The sequence below is a fragment of the Rhipicephalus microplus genome, chromosome 9, assembly GCF_043290135.1.
Source record: "Rhipicephalus microplus isolate Deutch F79 chromosome 9, USDA_Rmic, whole genome shotgun sequence".
NCBI classification, from domain to species: Eukaryota; Metazoa; Arthropoda; class Arachnida; order Ixodida; family Ixodidae; genus Rhipicephalus; species Rhipicephalus microplus.
The window spans coordinates 105,443,502-105,462,736 of record NC_134708.1 but is presented as its reverse complement, the minus strand read 5'-3'; the positions used below and the strand labels follow the sequence as shown (position 1 = coordinate 105,462,736).

General features: G+C 43.0%; 1 non-coding gene across 1 annotated transcript; it reads right to left on the bottom strand.

The window, feature by feature from the left end:
* Positions 1-8,915: 8,915 nt before the first annotated feature.
* Positions 8,916-8,988, bottom strand: TRNAS-GCU (transfer RNA serine (anticodon GCU)). The gene has a single exon. It is a non-coding gene; the product is annotated as a tRNA-Ser (tRNA).
* Between the last annotated feature and the right edge of the window lie 10,247 nt (positions 8,989-19,235).

Sequence of the window (19,235 nt, the reverse complement as noted above, 5' to 3'; positions counted from 1 at the left end):
GCTCATGACCGTTTCGCTGGCGTCACATATACCAAATTCGGTATTACCGGACGTGAATGAATGACGAGGGTATTTTAGTGGTACAAATATGATAAAAATAAGATGTGTGTCATGTAACAACATGACTACATGCTACTTTCATAATGCGCTGGCGGCCGTTTCGCTAACTTCACTTCTACTAAGTTAGGTATTACAGGACGTGAATGAATGACGAGGGTAATATACCAGTGCAATAATGATAAAAATGAGATGTGTGTCATGTAACAACATGACTACATGCTACGCGCATGATGCGCTTCCAGCCGTTTCGCTAGCTTCACATGTACTAAACTCGGTATTACGCGATGTGAATGGACGACATAGGTAAATGACACATCGAACATGATAATCGTGACATGCGTGTCATGTAACAACATGACTACATGCCACACTGGTGATGAACTCACGGCCGTCTCAATAGCTTCACATATGCGAAATTTGGTATTTAGTGACACCAATAGATGACGAAAGTATGTGACTGGTGCAAACATAATATTCATGAGATGCGTATCATGTGAGAAATTGACTACATGCTACAGTCAAGGCGCCACTACATTTCGACGTGAGGCGGTGCGCATGCTCGCCGGCATCCATTTGGTAGCGTTACGCCGGCGTTGCAACGCCAGGCGCCGGTCCTGCCATATACTCGTAGGCTCGCATCGTGCTGCGTTGCTTTGACGCATGTGCGTTTCAGCGAGTCCGGCGTCCCTCCATTAGGAAAAGAGGGAGACGCAGTGTTGTCTGGGTAACGCATCAGCGCGAAATGCAGTTTGTCGCATTTTGCGCCAGTTGCTGCCGGACCTCACCGACGGACGCTGGTCACGCCTGGAGTCAACTATTAATTCAGCTTTATCGATTTACACATCCCGGACGGCTCCGTACGGCCCCGGACGCCGGCGCCGCATTCGTTTTTCTCGGGGACCAACTGGAAGCTTCACCCACTGGTCCGGGATCGCTCGAACGAATGTTCGTTTTTCGCATGCCTGGCGGCCTGCGGGCGGCCCGGGACCACCCGAACAATTTCTTTCGGGCCGCTGGCAGACGACAGCGGGGGGCGCATGCTGTGCGGCCATCTTAAGTTAGACACAGGAAATTTTCGATGCGCTCTTGCTCTCTCTTTGCTTTTTTTTTTTGTCCGCTTCTCCCATGTTACTGGATTTCGCATTGTTTGCGCACCCAGTTCTTGCCATCAGTGTTCTGAGTCACATCGAGCATGTGCGTATTCCCGGAGGTCGGGCAAACACGCGTTATTTTTGCTAGGAGAAACAGCGGTGGAACGACCGCACCGGTCTACGAGGCGCACGCGCTCGAGTAGTTCACTTACAGTAAGTTGCATCACAACAGAAATAGGTATAATTCACCACCTAACTGCTGTTTAGGTTGTAAATTGGTCAGCGTTGTGGCCTGTGTTTCAGCTATGGAGAGAGCAGACGCCACAGCCAGGCATAGCAGACGCCACAGCGGAGGCAGTCAGCATCGAGCGCGCAGATGACCCGAGGCCGCTCGGACTGGCTCGAGACTTTTAGATCACGTGCATGTGACGTAACCACCTGTGAGCCGAGGCGTCCGCGGGCCGTCGGGGAGTGATCCAGGACTTGGTAAATTGATGAAGCTCAGTGTTCGCGTTTTGCTAACCTAGTGTCACTGTGCCCAGCGTGCGCGCGCGTCAGCGCAAGGTTGCAGTATATTGGGCACTTCATGATGCGCTCACGACCATTTTGCTTGTTCCACATATACCAAATTTGGTGTTACGTGACGTCGATGGATGACGAAACATATGACTGGTACAATGCATGATAATGCTGGCACGCGTGTCATGTAAGAACATGACAACATACAACGTTCACAGCCTTGTCACGGCCGTTTTGCTAGCTCCACAAACAGTAAATTTGTTATTGCGTTTTACTGACGCCGCGTGCTACCCAGACGGGCGGCGGTTCGCTATCGTCGTTAACAACGACAAAACAACAATGCACGCAGCTAGTGTCATCACCCCACACCCTGAAATAGCTGAAGAAATGGCTATTGCTGTGACTCTAACTAAACCTGAAACTCAAACTGTGCTCAGTGATTCACGCTAAGTAGTACGGAATGTCACTAAGGGTCAGATTTTGACTGAAGTCCTCGACATGAAACTCCAGACATGAAACGATATACCACGTGCCAACCATGCACACCAACTGCCTATAGATCGCGCCGCATATTGCGCAGTGATGGAGCACATGCTCCACCTGGACACTTCGAAATCTTTTAAAAAGGAAGCCTACAACTTGCTCTAGAGATAGGTCTAATAGCTACCAAGATGAGCAGATGCTGCCACCTGCAAATTTTGGTCTGGGCTGCCTAAATTCATAGACTTCGCTTGACTACTTCGGGTCACTGGGCTGACCACTATTCTAAATGAGCTAAATGGTCACTATTCTAAACGAGCTCTTGTGTGTTGCCCTTCGATCATTTTATTCTTCTTGCTTTAACTGTGAACGGGATGCAGCAAACCGAATACCTGCAAGCTATGTTTCCTACGCATCGTATTAGGTGCCTACCCATATCCTGTTCACATAAAAAAGTGCACGTAGTTTTATTTGTGCTTGTTATTATCCCCGTATCTACAACCTGGAAACAGATGTTTACGTTGCTTTGCTTCGTGACAGGACTAATGTTTCTTTAGCACATTCATCGTGTTGCAGTGGCCAAAAAGAAAGCATCAATATTTATTTGGTTTACACGCTAAGAGCCAGGAGAGCACCTTTGCTGTGTTAATTGTGTGCGCGTGGATCCATGCCAAATTCCTGACCTATTTTTCATCGAGTGGACAGGCTCCATTCGAAGTACATTCATTATACTGAAACGTCTTATTATGTACATCACCCACACAGCAACTCTCCTAGATTATTTGGTGGTAAAGACTTGCAACGTCTAAGAATAAGGCAGCGGCTGTTCGCATCTCTGCCATCTGCTCTCACAAGTTTGTTTAAGCAAGAGGGGTCATGAAATGGCTCCCATATACGGAAGGAAAACCTGGTAAACGACTCAATAAATCAGTAAACTTTCGAATGTTCGTCTCAATAAAGTTGTCAGGAAGACTGCAATGTAATTGTTTTGATATGGTAATTCGGTATGACTTCCTAACTTTTTATTACTGGAATATATGTCTTGTTTGTAATTAAATTGCAAAAACGTTGCTGTCTCTTTTGCACAGCTAAGTGGGTACGAAGCGAGGCTATATGGACGCCTTACAAAGAAGCTGCCTCGACCTATACATTTGCTGTAAAAAACACAAAATTTTCATTTTTACACAACCCTTCCAACCATGCTTATCAAGAATCCGAAAACCTTTTGGCATGCAATAAACTATACCGAATGAAAAATCAAATCACTCTGTTCATCTGCTGGTCATCCCATACCCCAGCATCACTGTGCTATTATTCTGAACAATGCGTTTTCAAAGGCTCTCTTACCTGCAAGACATGATAAACAATGACCATGGCTACCGTTCTGCACTCTTTTCCCCATGGAGCCGATAATTTTCAACTTCTCAGGCATAACTATATTACTTGACAGACTCAAGCTTAAGTCTTCATGCGGAATTGATGAAATCGCGGCGAAATTTCTGAAAAATACCACAGAATACTCCTCAAATATTTTAGAGAGCATTTTTAAATTTACACACGTCTTCTACTTCACCTCCTGACAGGAAAAATTGAAAATTATTCTGATTTCCAAATCTGGTGACACTCATGACCCATCAAATTGCAGGCTGATATTGTTAACCCTAATACCATGTAAAATAATAGAACTCTATATATTTTCTAACCTTGTTACGTTTCTGGAAGATAACAACTTTTTTTCTAGGTATCAACACGGCTTTCGCAAATTCACCTCCGGTGAGACTCAGCTCGTAACTTTTACGAATGACTTGCACGTGTATCTTGATAACGGCTTTTTTGCACACTGTATTTTTTGGACTTTTCAAAAGAATTTGACAGGCTCAAACATGTATTGCTTCTACACAATCTAAGCGCACTAAACATTGACCCGGGAGTACTTGGCTGGATAGAAAGTTTTCTTTCATCCAGTTCTCAATTTGTGGTTGCGAATGACTTCCCATCTGATTCACTCCTGTCGAATCAGGTGTTCCAGATGATTCTGTCCTAGGTCCTCGTTTATTTTTAAGTTATATATTAATATACCCGACAACATTTCCTCAAATGTTTGTTTATTCGCGGATGACTGCGTTGTATATATATACATACATACATACGTATATATATATATATATATATATATATATATATATATATATATATATATATATATATATATATATATTATATATATATACATACATACATATATATATATATATATATATATATATATATATATATATATATATATATATATATATATATATATATATATATATATATATATATATATATATATATATATATATATATATGTACACATTTGCTTATATACCTTATATAAGCGGTGCCTCACGTGTGCATAGAACTGAACATTGATAAATGTAAATCAATGCGCATTTCTCGCCCGCCCTGCCTACGCACTAAATAGCTGCCCCTTTCAATCTGTTAGCACCTACCATTACCTAGGCATTCATATTACCAACGACCTCTCTTGGAAGCAGCACATACAATAGATAACATCAGCAGCTAAACGCTCATTTGGATATTAGAAAAAAAATTTTAGCTTGCACCTGTCCAATTAAAACGACAGCTATATATAAGCTACGTCCGCCCTAAACTGGAATACGCCTCATCCATCTGGGATATTCATCAAGCCGCATTAATTGACGAAATTGAATTGGTACAAAATTTCGCTGTTTATTTCATCTTAAGTAATTAATATCGCTCTACTAGTGTTTTATTAATAAAGAGTACGCCCTATTTCATTACTCTGTATTCGCAGAAAGCAATCACGCATTTCATTATTTCATAAAATCTATAAGCGCAATGCTTTCCTTCACACACTTTGGATTCACCCGGCAACGTACCATTCAGCTCTACATCATCACGTGCACAAAGTCACCGTACCTCGTCACAACACCTTAGCATGTTCACAATTATTCCTTTCTAAGACCTCAATAGATTGGAATAACCTACCTGCATCATTAGTAAGCGTCACCTACTCCACTCGTTTTAAGAATGCACTAATAGACTCGCAATCGTGAATTGTACTAACCAGAACAATTGTTATTGGCTGTTTACTGTATTTCTTGTGCTTTGAGTTTAGTTGTATTTATAAGGTGTATTCCTTGAATGTAAACATTTATCATTATATTTATCTTGATGTTAGTTCTTTACATTATCCTGTATTTATTTTGTTGTCCAACTATATTTTCACCCCTTCCCTCTATAACGCACACATTTACTCTGAGGGTTTTACAAGATAAATAAATAAATAGAAAGCAGGTATCACCAGCGTGTAGCCCTCTAGCCACATGTGGCCCCTGGCGCGACGACTTTAAACCTTCACTTTAAACCTTTCATTTCAAAGGTCTGCTCCTATGCATAATAATTTTATACAAAATACACAAGAGAATTTGCTTCGTCTACAAAGTCCAGTAATGAGCAGTGGACAGGTCCAGAAATCCCATATACCTCCTTTATAGTTCTTATTTCTTGTTTGAATTTGCTATCTTAACTGGAAAGACGCTGTTTGGATATTAAGCAAATATGATTTGTACTTCATTTTAAATAAGCAAGCTTTATATTAGAGCTTTTTATATATTAGAGTTTTTTTATATTAGAGCTTCCGAATCGCAAATAATGAGCATACAAAACGTTGGATTAGTGGGAGAAATTTCGTTACGAACTTACGCCTGTGGTCAGTCTATATAGGAGTCATAAGGCAGAGAGGGCAGACCATTTTATTATTGAATAACATGTAGGTTGCGTTTGCTTCATAGATAAGAGAGACCAAATAAGTGATACTAACGTTACATGTCTTCTCGCCATTTCTCCCAAAGAGTTGCCGTTCACACCCACGAAAAGAGGACGATGTGTCATCTCGCATTATACGTAACCACTACCGCCTATTTTTATTATTTACGATGTCTTCCCGCAGCTCCCAGCTCATTGATTTATTGACCACTCTAGTATGAAAATAGAAATAAAAAGCCACAAAATAATATAGAAGAAGGAACTTGCAGATTCTATTTGCGGCACGACGCTTCTAACAGCAAAACAAATGACTTCATCGACTCCTCAGTAATACGGCCGTAGCTGATATAAATCCGCAAAGCTATGGCAGTGCCACAAGTTAATGCAGCTTTTTATTTGGAGTGGGAGTCTTCCGTGTTGGTTAATTATTCAATCTGTCCTAAATTATCAATGAGGATTCACCGTACGTCTGTGAGAGTGCAATCAGGCTAATGTTAGGTTATTAAGATCTGAAAGCTAGCTACCAGTACATGTAGCCCATACAAGCTTTAATTTTATCACTGAAAATATGTGAAATTGCGAACGAGCGTTGAGAACAGATAACAGCGGTTGAATTACGGACGTTCAGATTTAGCATGGGCACACCCCTTGTGCCATTTATGAAACTATAAATGAAATTATCGCAAACAGGTACTTGAAATAGATAAAAAGTTCTCGGAGTTGAAGCTTAATAATAAATGTGTACCGAAGAAAAGAATCTTTGGAGCTCTTCTTTTTATAGCCTTCATAAATGATTTAGTTAGCATTTATTCGGATGCTAGGTACGCCTTATATGCAGATGATATCAGGAAGTTTCTTTCAGCTGAAAACAGTAACATGTTAGAAAAAATTACCGGTATCTTGTGAAACCTAAACACTAGTCAAGCTGTATTATTTTAAACAGAAACAAAAGTAAAACCAAGGTGGTACTGGCCTGTTAAAGCAAAGGTGCATATTGTGTATGGCGATACTCATATTGATCTAGTAAACGGTACCAAATTTCTTTGAGTTACACTTTCTACAGTAAGCTTTGGAAAGGAAAAGTATGGCAGATCTCACGTACAGAGGGAATCGATGATATGCGAAGCGCGAATGAAGAAGGTTGACATGTCACTTGGGAATTACCACAACGTTACGAGGTGGAGGGAAATAATGCCGTACGCGACTTTCGTGTCATGATTATCATGTTTGGAAGTGTCGTTTACCTTCATCATCTATTCTTGTCACGTGATTCCACACTTAGTATATGTGAAGCTAGCGAAATGGCGCGAGCACGCTATAAACGTGTTATGTTGTCATGTTCTTGCATGACACGCATGTCATGATTGCACCAGTCATATACCTTCGTCATTCATTGACGTCAAGTAACACCAAATTTGGTATATGTTGAACTAGTGAAATGGCTACGAGTGCATCATGAAGGACCCAGTATATTCGAACTTCACGTTAACGCGCGCACGCGGGGCACAGCGAAGCTATACGTTAGGAAAACGCGAGAACTCTATAGTCTCACGCCAGGCGCGACCAGCTTTCATCTGCGCGGCCTGATGGCAACCGGCGTGAAATGCGACATGCTGCCGACAGCACTGCGTCTGCCTTTTTTTTATTGAAATAGAAAATAAACAAAGGAGTTTTTGTCACCGTTACTCGGCGACCGCTACCTCTTTCCACTTAATTGGTACATATAAAATATGAAAAAAAACAATAGCATATATACATATATGAAGTCCTACATGAGTGAGAGCAAACGTTCTCCTATATGGGCAGAACAAACACGTAGACCACACGCTCACTTTTAACTTTTGTCCGCTCAGTATTCGTAACAAATCTTCGTTTCTTCGAAGAACTGTTGCAGCACCTTTATTGATTTGCCGTTTGTTTTGGATGGCCATGGACCTAGTATTTTATTCAACCCGAATGGTCGCTCAGGATCTAACCTATGCAGTTCTGGTTCTAGTCGCCTTCAGTGTGTGTCGTGTTTCGGACAGTCGAGCAAAAGGTGATAAATATCCTCATCGTCATGGCCGCATGAACATGCTGACGATGTTGCACGATGAATACGAAGTAGGAAGTGCTTTGTGTAAGCAGTTCCGAGTCGTAGGCGATGAATGAGTGTGTCGATACGTCTTGGGAGGTCACGGTCTAATTGGTGTTCAAGATTAGGATCAGCAGAATATAGGATCGATTCCTTTGTTTTGTCTGTGAACCAGGTAGACAGGCACGTTTTGTTGTTCTTAAAATTCTATTTACATCATACTGAGATACCGGAATGAGGCACGTTTGCGTAGAATTATGAGCGGTTTTCGCCAACTCATCCGCCATTTCATTTCCCTTAATTCCGCAGTGACTGGGAACCCGCTGAAATGCCCCTCGATGATTCGACTTCGCAACTTCTGAGAGCTCTTTTAATATAGCGTATACTATACGCACATCAATGTGTCTTGAAGTGGCACTTTCCACACATGCCAGTGCCACCAGAGATTCTGTAATTACCATCCATTTTCTTGGTGTCGTTGACAGTTCAATAAAGCTTATGGCTAGCAAAATTGCTACGAGCTCCGACGTTGTTGAAGAAGAGAGGTGGCCCAACCAACATGAATATTCTTCGTGCAATTCTGGAAGGATGAATGCTGATGTCGCTGTCTCTTTGGTGATTAAAGTTGCCTTCCTTTGATGTTTTACGCTGCATCAATACATGATGTGTTTTTTGTATTTGTTTCCTACACTTTAAAAACGGCGAAGGGTATCGCAGGAGTAAAAGGTTGATTGATTGATTGATATTCGGTGTTTAACGTCCCAAAACCACTATATGATTATGAGAGACGCCGTAGTGGAGGGCTCCGGAAATTTAAACCACCTGGGGTTCTTTAACGTGCACCCAAATCTGAGCACACGGGCCTACAACATTTCCGCCTCCATCGGAAATGCAGCCGCCGCAGCCGGGATTCGAACCCGCGCCCTCCGGGTCAGCAGCCGAGTACCTTAGCCACTAGACCACCGCGGCGGGGCGCTAAAAGTCGTAAGTGGATAGATAGATAGATAGATAGATAGATAGATAGATAGATAGATAGATAGATAGATAGATAGATAGATAGATAGATAGATAGATAGATAGATACGCAAAAAGTCGCTGAAGTTCGCAAAGAAATGCTTCGCATTTGAAACCCGTGTCCGAGTGATGGTCGAACCAAAGCCATTTGTATGACCGACAGGTGTTATACCACAGAGCCGCTCGTCTGCCTGTAATTACGGTTAAAACACCTCCCTATGATGTGAAATGAAGTGAACTTAAGCAGAAGCTTCCTGTTTATATTCTTCACATTATAACATCTAATATCACAGTGACATTGTGTGGTACAAGTTTGGATTGTCATAGGGTGTCAACACAGGTGATTATCACAACTACTTTGTAGTTTAAAGACAGGCACCCATTACAAAGGTACACACGTTACTGTGCCTTTTTCCTTAAGGCCACGCACCAGGTGCATACCAAGCTCCAAAGCATCTCACTCTCACAATTGCTCACGGTGTATAACATGCAATCACAGAGAATGCAGCCCTATGTGAAAGGTTCACTGGCACAAGCTACTTTCAAATTGTTGCAATTCACTATTTTAACTTCTCAAATAACATGATACAGTAAAAAGTACACAAATAAATGGTTGATTTACTCATCTCCCCCTTTTTTTTCACATCTTAGTCTCCTACCGCGAAAACGCCGAGACTACTCTCATAAGCTGTGTTTAGAAACGGCAAATATCCCGTGAAGAACAGCTCCGGGTGAGTTCTGACAGCAGGTGAATAAATTGTTGTTACAGCCTCACACTACCGGATTTTTCGATGGTAAACTTGCGTACAGCTGAGGCAAAAACGAAAGCACAGAAGCAGCGGCACAAAGAGCGCAGAAAAGTTTGCTTAGTACTTCGATGAGAAATTTTGCTAAATACTCAGGTGAGAACATTTTTATGAAACTAATAGAATTTTTTCTATAGCATTTGAAATGCCTAGGACCACCCAATCACAGCACCTTATGTCAGCAATTGGTACACGAATGTGTTAGATCAGGATGTGAAAACAAATCTAGGATTCTCTCATGTTTAAAGGTCAACGCAGACAGACTCCTGCAGTAAACCAGTTACATTTATAGTTAGTCTTTCTTAGAATACTTTGACGCAGAAATGTTGGTATGTGTGTCGGTGTATGTGTCTTTTCTGCTTTTCTGTCAGTCGCCCGATTCAGTAGAAAGGCGAAAGTTCAGCCACTTCCTACGCGACCAGCCATCCTGATATGGTTTCTGTCAACTGGCGTTTGTCAACGTGTTGGTATTGGGCTTATACAGAGTAAAGCTGTTACTTTATAAATCAATTTCCTAGTCAAATTTCACTGATTGTTTTTTATATGGGGACTGCGACCAACACGAACTTTCGAATATTGTACCTTACGGAAAAGAAGATGATTAGAATCATTTTGTGCTTACCGTATGGTGCTCACACCAGCGAATTGCTTCGAGAAGCTGGAATACTACCCATCCATCCCCGCAACATTTTTAAGCTATGGCTTTGGCAATCAGGCGTGAATTGAAAGAAAGTCGACCATTTTTGCATGGCCTCTGAAAACGTAGCCAATTACTAATTGCTTGGTTTATAAAATAAGAAAACATGGAAACTAAAACTTCCAAAATAACGCACTCAAAAGAAGTGGTATCTCATAGGGTTCCTAAATTACTTAATAAATATTTGAAAGCTGGCATACATTTTTTACTCTGTACGACAACCCATTTGCGGGAAATACACATGTTCAGTTTCTTACCTTTTTCAGCATTGCTATAACAATCGCGGTAGCATTAAACAGCTTGTTTCGCGAAAATTCTGGCGCCAGCGTTCGTGTCGGCATTGTTGGTTGCGAACGAAAGTAGTCATTTTTGCGCGACAGGTAATTTGAGAAATAAAAAAATAATAAACAATTCTTGCTTAGATTGGCAATGAAACCCATGTTGTTTGTGTGACAAGTGGGTGTTCTGCTACATGGCCAACCATATGCTCGTGAATTCAGTGAAAATAACTTCCTCTGCTTGGAAATTCAGTGGAAATGGCTCACAATTACTAACACACGCGTCCTGTGTTCACGCTTCACATTACGACATGAAATATTGCCGCAATAATGCGTGGTTCAAGCGTACAGTGCCATCGGGTGTCAGAACATGAGGTTATCGTGATGTTCTCAAAGTTTAAAGCCAATGACTTTCTACAAAAAGCAAACACGCTACCTTTGCCTTAAGGCCACGTGGTGTGTGCTTAGCAAGTTCGAACAGACTTCACTACACTAAGTGTTTGAAGAAAGTACTAAAAACAAAATATTGCTATTCTTTTTTGGAATTGGGGCTTTGTTTGTTTGGTTGCATGTAATGTGAGCTTGTACTGCTGACTGTAGCCACTGCTGTCATGTTAGGAGGTGGCTGTGGGCCCTTGACAAGCTGCTTTTTTCGGAGTGCAGCTTTTACCTCCAGCTGTTCATCATCAAACTGCTAATGATAAATAAACTTTATTATGACGATAATAATAATAATAATAATAATAATAATAATAATAATAATAATAATAATAATAATAACGTCTTTCGGAAAGGCCTAATATTTTTCAGAATAAAATTAGTAATGGTGTGCAATAATTGCCGTTTTTCTATTGCATTTGCAAGGTAGGCATACTTTGACCTTGGTACAGCCTTCATAGTACAATTTGTACTGAAAAAAAGCTAGACTAGGTAACTAGCAATACCGAAAAGGAATATTTGTACTGCATACCATGCGACCTAGTTATCGGCCGATGGTCACACTAAGGGAGTGTGTGTGGTCTAGGCTTTTAAGTGATCTAACGAAAGTTTTGTGATGAAACGCACGCCCAACACAGGGTGGGCAGCCATAGAGTAACTATCTTACCTTTAGCGTAGCTTTGAAATTTTTCAGCCAGTGTTGGGTACTAGGGCGATATTTAGTGTATTTAGGCACTTCGCTCATTATTATTAAAGGAAAACGTTGAATATTCTTGTGACATACCCGAAGGGGACATTTCTGAAAGATCAGGAGTAGAATTGTCATAATTTCCATCTCACCAGCACAAAAGACAAATATGACACATCAAATGAACTTTTACTTCTGCAAGGCTGGTCTGCCAATTTTGTAGAGAACTCGAAAATACTGCACATTACTTTTTGTGATGTTCAAGACATTCTAGTATTTAAAAGTGGACTTCTCATCACTTCTCTTGCGAAAATAGGCTTGACCTTATCGGAAGAAAATGTTTCAAGCTTTGGTGCATCAGGCTTGGGATACTACCAAAGGGATGCTTTTGATGCCGTGTGTAATATCTTTATAAACACTCAACGAGTACCATTTTGGCCTGGTATTTGCAAATATTCGTCATTTCAATAGATTGAAACCCAACTAAGTTTTCAAAAGTGTCACCATCTTGTTAATACGGCAGTCTGAAATACAAGCTCAAAATGATATTTGTAGAATAAATTGAATACTTTACGTAATGTTATCATGTTTTTTCTTTATTTTCTGTTTTTATTCAGATATCTTACCTGATATAGCATTTACCAATGTTAACGTCGCACTCTTGGCCAATCCCCCGAAGTTACTACGTGCCATTTATCAAGGAATCAAACAAACAAACAAACAAACAAACAAAGAAACAAACAAACATGTTCTGCTCGGTATTTTTTTCTTGAGTTGCTCATTTTACTTTTTGTCGTCTCCCATCTGTTCGTTGCGTGGAGAGGCTTCTAAATTTTGCGATGGTGCTCGGCTTTACCAATTAAGGCAAAGGCTTTATGTGCACCATCATACACAAAACGTTACGGTCAGTGTGAACGCTAGTGTTGCAAAATAATCTCGATATAACGACGCTCCCTCATCATGTCATTGTGGCGTGAAATATTGTCAAAAATGTTCAATGTCACCAAAAAGCCATTGTATTGCCACTGTAGCATCACAGTGTGACGTGAAATGTTGGCGTCATCACACGTTATCGCCGCACGGTAGCAGGTGCACTCTGCCCGGAGGCACTCGATACGTCTGAATGTCATAGAGTGTACATTATTCCTGCGTTATCATTATTGTTACAAGGCGTTATTGGCAGGTGTAGGGTAAAACGAATGGTAATGAAAAAAAGTTGTATAGATTAAAGTATGACCATTTAGACCTAGACTGTTTTTCGAAAATTTGTTGGCAACTGTAATGTTGAATGTAGTGAGTCATGCAACGCTCGGCTAACACACTGTCATTGCTAAGCACGAGAGTTGTGATCGATGAACAAGTAGATGACGTGCTAAAGCGAGGCGTCGTTCTACCATCAAACAGTCCTTAGGCGTCGCCGGTTGTTTTAGTAAAAAAGAAGGATGGCAAGATACGATTTTGCGTAGATTATCGTCGCCTAAACAAAATAACACGAAAGGGTGTTTATCGTTTGCCGCGAATCGATGATGCCCTCGACTCTTTACAAAGCGCACAGTTATTTTCCTCCTTAGGTCTACGCTCTGGGTACTCGCAAGTGCCCATTAATCCGGATAATAGGCCAAAAACTGCCTTTGTTACACCAGACGGCTTATACGAATTTAACGTGATGCCATTCAGCCTATGCAATGCGCCGGCATCATTTGGGTGCATGATGGACTATATCCTGCGAGGCCTCAAATGGAACACGTGTTTGTGCTACTGAGACAATGTAGTGGTATTCTCGCCCGATTTTCCCACGCACCTTCGTCGCTTGGAACAGGTTCTACGCTGCCTCTCTGCAGCAGGCCTCCAACTCAAGTTGAAGAAGTGTCACTTTGGAGCGCGCAAGCTGACCATTCTCGGACACGTCGTGTCGAAGGATGGCGTTCTTCCTGACCCCGCTAAGCTACGTGCTGTTCGCGAGTTCCCGAGGCCCACGTCTCTCAAGCAGCTGCGTAGTTTCATTGGGCTTTGCTCATACTTCCGCCGCTTCGTCCGGGATTTCGCCTTGATCATGGCGCCTCTGACAGACCTACTTCAGGGAGACCGCAATCTATCTGCGTGGTCTGCAGCCTGTGACAGTGCCTTTGCGAAGCTCTGTGAACTGCTTACAACACCACCCATACTGCGACATTTCAATTCAAGCGCTCCCACAGAAATCCACACGAACGCTAGTGGTGTCGGTCTTGGCGCTGTACTCGGCCAACGAAAGCCTGGTTACCAAGAATATGTTGTTGCGTACGCCAGCCGAACTCTTACAAGAACAGAAGCAAATTATTCGGTAACTGAGAAAGAATGCCTAGCGATTATCTGGGCCATTGCAAAATTTCGGCCTTACTGTACGGCCGCCCTTTTGTTGTTACCGATCAGTACGCGCTCTGCTGGTTATCCTCTCTCAAGGATCACTCCGGAGGCTTGACAGAATGGGCTTTACGGCTCCAAGAGTACGATATCCGTGTCATTTATCGTTCAGGCCAAAAGCATGCCGATGCCGATGTCTTTCGCGTTCGTCTGTTTCTACTGATATTGCGAGTATTTCCATCCAAGACAACTTACTTCCACTATCAGGACCCATCGACATGGCTGCGGAGCAGCGCAAAGATTCGTAGATTGCGTCTCTGATGAATTACCAATCCGAAACACTCGCCCACCCGCCCTCTAGAGCGCTACACCGACAAGCCTCTCACTTCGCCATCCGTGATGGAATACTTGATCGCCGTAACTACCACCCTGATGGCCGCAAGTGGCTACTCGTCATACACAGGCATATCCGTGCCAGCATATGTGCTGCTTTCCATGCCGATCCGCAGTGTGCGCACGCCGGTTTGTTTAAAACTTACGCCAAGCTACGTTTTCGGTTTTATTTGCACGGCATGTACACATTCGTTCAAAAGTACATTCGATGTTGCACAGAGTGCCAGCGCCGCAAGCACGATCCTAGCCGTCCTACTGCACCAATGCAGCCGTTACCGTGCCCAGTGCACACACACACACACACACACACACACACACACACACACACACACACACACACACACACACACACACACACACACACACACACACACACACACACACACACACACACTTCTTTTGCCATTTCGACTGTTCAGGTGCTAAGCAGCACTTTGACCATCTTGTGTAACGCTGTCTCTCCACCCGCACACTCCCTTCCCGCGTGCTCTCCGCGTGCCATCTCTCAGTCGCTTCACCCTCTCCACGACTCGCAATGCTCGAGCCAACTTCTCACGTGGGCATCACCTCAACCGCGTCACCTAATTTCATCGGTCAGCGAGAAGAAGCCGCGCGGCGGCGGGTGTGCGCGCTGCGCGCGCCTGGATAATCTCACGGCGCCGACAATTTGGACAGCGCGCCGCCGCTTGCCGCGCGACCGCGCCGGTGGGTAGAACGCCATCGCGGCATGCCTCCCGCTTGTGTGCGCGTACCTTTCCGGCTGTCGCCGGCGTTGCGAAGGTTGGCGAAGCCGATTGCGTTCGTGAATGGTGACGTGAACACCGACGAGGCACGATCCAGGGAAGCCGAACGCAGGCCTCGGCAGTGGAAGACCAGTGACACCGACGACGTGCTAGTCAAGAACACCTGTCGCGTTCGAAAATACAGATGGTGCGCGGGTAAGGAAGCTGAGGGCAAGCACCTTCAACACGTCCCGCCTGCCATGTATTTGCGTTTCAAACAAGCATTTAGTCGAGTAAACGCAACACTGAGTTTCGCTTCAAACCGTTCTTCTAGTACCCGCGTCCATGCCTGTTTCAACTGGGTCAACGCTGTGCGCACCACTGCTGCTTCGCACCCCTTCAGGACTCCTTCGGAGAGATATTCTATAGCTTTAGGGGCGTGGGTCATGCGTCTCCTGTATGTAGTAGCCACCTCTTATATTAGTCTTTGGAGTGTCCACTAGATGGCGGTAGTTTTATATGATGAATATCGGATAAAAAATGCCAGATGGCGGTACTTGAGGCGTTCGCAAGACGGATGGACATACGTACAGACAGGCGAACATGCGGACGGATAGACAGACATACTACAGACAGAAAAACAGACAAATGGCAGAAAGATAGACAGAGGACGGACAGAGGGACAGGCGGACGAACAGACATATATACAGGCAAACACACAGGTGGACGTACAGATGGACAAGACGGATGGATGGACAGGCAGAGAGACAGACAGACCACGGATGGACGGATGAAAGCAAGAATGCATGGACGAACACATGGACGGACACTTCCCCCCACCCATCATCATTCACTCAGCGGATATGCTGTGATTTTTTTTTCTTTCTGTTTGCTGAGTGTGCTACTTGGCACGATTTCAGTCATCTCTATTTAAGAAACATCTGCGTGTTTAGAAAAAAATGGGTAACGATTTAGAGTACCAGGTACTCTACTATGGAAGCTATCAGGGTACACAACGTCCGGAGGCTGCCATATCGCCTCTGTTGAGTAGCGATTTTCTGAATTGGTCGTGCGACAGTGCTGCCAACCTGCGGAGCCACTTTCTCCCTCCCCGGAGTGAAAAAATTTCCTAAACTTCCGTAGATTCTTGTGGATCAAGAGCTGTTTTTTGTAGACTATAATGCGTTCGCGCTATGGAAAACGACTTCAAAGTTTGCTTTTATAATATAATGATACATTCACTTAAAAGTATTCACTGAAATCATTGTGAGGAAAGTGACAATATGTCGCAGTACAAAATTTCAAAGCTTTGAGCAACAATTTATTCCATGAAATCAAAAAGGTAAAGCGGTCATCACATTAGTGGGGGGTGAGGACATGTAGTATCACAGCATTTTATACAAATTAGCAGGAAATCGGCAATATTTCCATCTACGCACAACCTTACTACATTTCAAGAAGCAGTACATATATTATAAAACATTGCATATAGGCCGACGAAGGGATAGTCTATCGAAATAATATTGAGGAGCACTGCTAGCTGTTCTAAGCAAAACACGAAAATGTTACCCTACGATTGAATGGACTTGTAATTGCATACAAGTGTCGAAATAAATAATAATGATAACATAACTACTACAACTACTACTAGTACTACCACTACTACTACTACTAATAATAATAATAACATTAATAATATTATTTATCACAACAAGCATATAAAGCGCTGTACATTAACTATTCCAGCCAGCAAGCTTAAAAGTTCATTAATTCTGATATTTTGCAATTCTTTTATTTTGCAACTCTCCTACAGAAAATACTTGGTGGTGCTCGTATGAAACGACCTATAAACAATGTCTTTCAAATCGTACTGTGAAGCTTTGTCATGATATCTGATACAGAATTTTCTGACGAAAGACATTTTAGGCATGAAAGCATATTATTCCAGTTGGCAGTTCATCCTTCAGAACCTGCTGAACGTTTGCGAAAAGATATGTTTATTGGAAATGTTGACTGTCATATATTCGTTTCAAATATATCTTTGCAGTCTTTCAGGAGCCACTTTTTTTCAACTTTTTTTTTCAGTTGTGCAAATAACCACATATATGCAGCCTGCTCCTCTTGCCGAGCTTTTCACAGAAACCGTGGGGACCTTGGCAAAGCCACGTGGCCCTACTACATCTTCTCAACTTCTTGTTACAATTTTGCACGCGGCGCTACACCCAATGTTGAAATGAAATACGAACTAGCCTGTATATACACCCTTGTTCAACTCACTAGGAACGCTGCAGCGTTTGCAAAGTGAAACTGATTAAACAACAACGAATAAGCAAAGAAACAACACTGAGAGTAAACGCCGAGAAAATGGGAGGTTAGAGCTGCTTGTTGTGGAAAAGCTTTATTTCTTCACCGGCAAATTAGTGACCCGGGCTCAGGTCTGCCATATTGGGACGACAAGGCCTTGCCTCTCCGCCGCTTCACGGGCCTGCTGGACTGCGCAGAGTTTGTTGGCGAGCTTGGAGCTCTGCAGGGTGGCTTCCCACCTTCCTGAAAGAACAGTGGGAATAAAATGCTTCGCTTTAGCCTCGTATTCCAAGAGCATGTGTGCTAGCGTAGCTGTGTCTGTCTGGCAGACCTTACAGATGCTGGTGCTATAGATTTTGGGGTATATTCGGTGACATATCAGTAGATTAGGGCAAGTGCTGATTTGCAACAGTCGCGAGGTAATTGCTTGGGCTCTGCATGAATTGCCATGAGGCGGAGGATAGCATTGATGGGCAAAGTAGAATGCCTTGGTCAATTCATTGTATCCCGTAAGTTCATCTCAGTCCGCATACTTTTCAAAAAGGCCAACGCCTCTTGCATGGTTTGTTGGGTCGCGTGTTGCGGAGTGCGCTACCTCGTTAAGGTTGGGGAAGGGCGTGCAGACTTCGCCTGAATGGGCGGGGATCCAGATCAAAGTAGCCTGGGAAATCTGGCCGGCATGCACCAGTATGTGAAGGAATTCAGTCGAAATCTGACCCTTAGTGATATTCCGTACTGCTTAGCGTGAATCACTGAGCACAGTTTGAGTTTCAGGTTTAGTTAGAGCCAGAGCAAGAGCCATTTCTTCAGCTATCTCAGGGTGTGGGGTGACGACACTAGCTGCGTGCATTGTTGTTTTGTCATTGTTAACGACGATAGCGAACCGCCACACGTCTGGGTAGCACGCGGTGTCAGTGAAACGCGTGTTTTTATCGTTGCACTATGCTTTCAGTAGAAGTGTAGCTCTGACTTTTCTGCGACCTTTGTTGTAAATTGGTTCATGTTTTTTTTAAATCAGGGAAACATGTATTTTTTGTCTAATTTGCTTTGTCACCATGCTGTCGGTGGTGTGTGATGGCCAACTTTTGTAATATATGTCTTCTCGTGTTGGTAAGAGTAAGCCTTTCGAAGGGTGACATTCGCTGTGCTTCCGCTATTTCATTCAAAGTGTTATGAATCCCCAGTTGGAGTAACCTCTCAGTGCTGGTAGATTCTAGTAGGCGAAGGGCGACTTCGTATGCCTAGCGGATGATGATATTATTCGTGTTCATGTCGCCTCTAAACCAGTGCATTGACGCTACGTATGCGATGTGGCAAATCACAAAGCAGTGTACCAGCCTAATGAGGCTGGCCTCCTTCAGTCCACCTCTTCTATTTGTAACTCGCTTGATAAGTACGACGGTGTCTGTGACCTTTATAGAGAGCTTGTTCACAGTCTCACCATTAAACGCGTTCGATTCAATAATCATTCCAGGGACTCGCACGCGTTTGACAATAAGAATGGTGCCCCCATCTTTTGTGTGCAATTGAACCTCT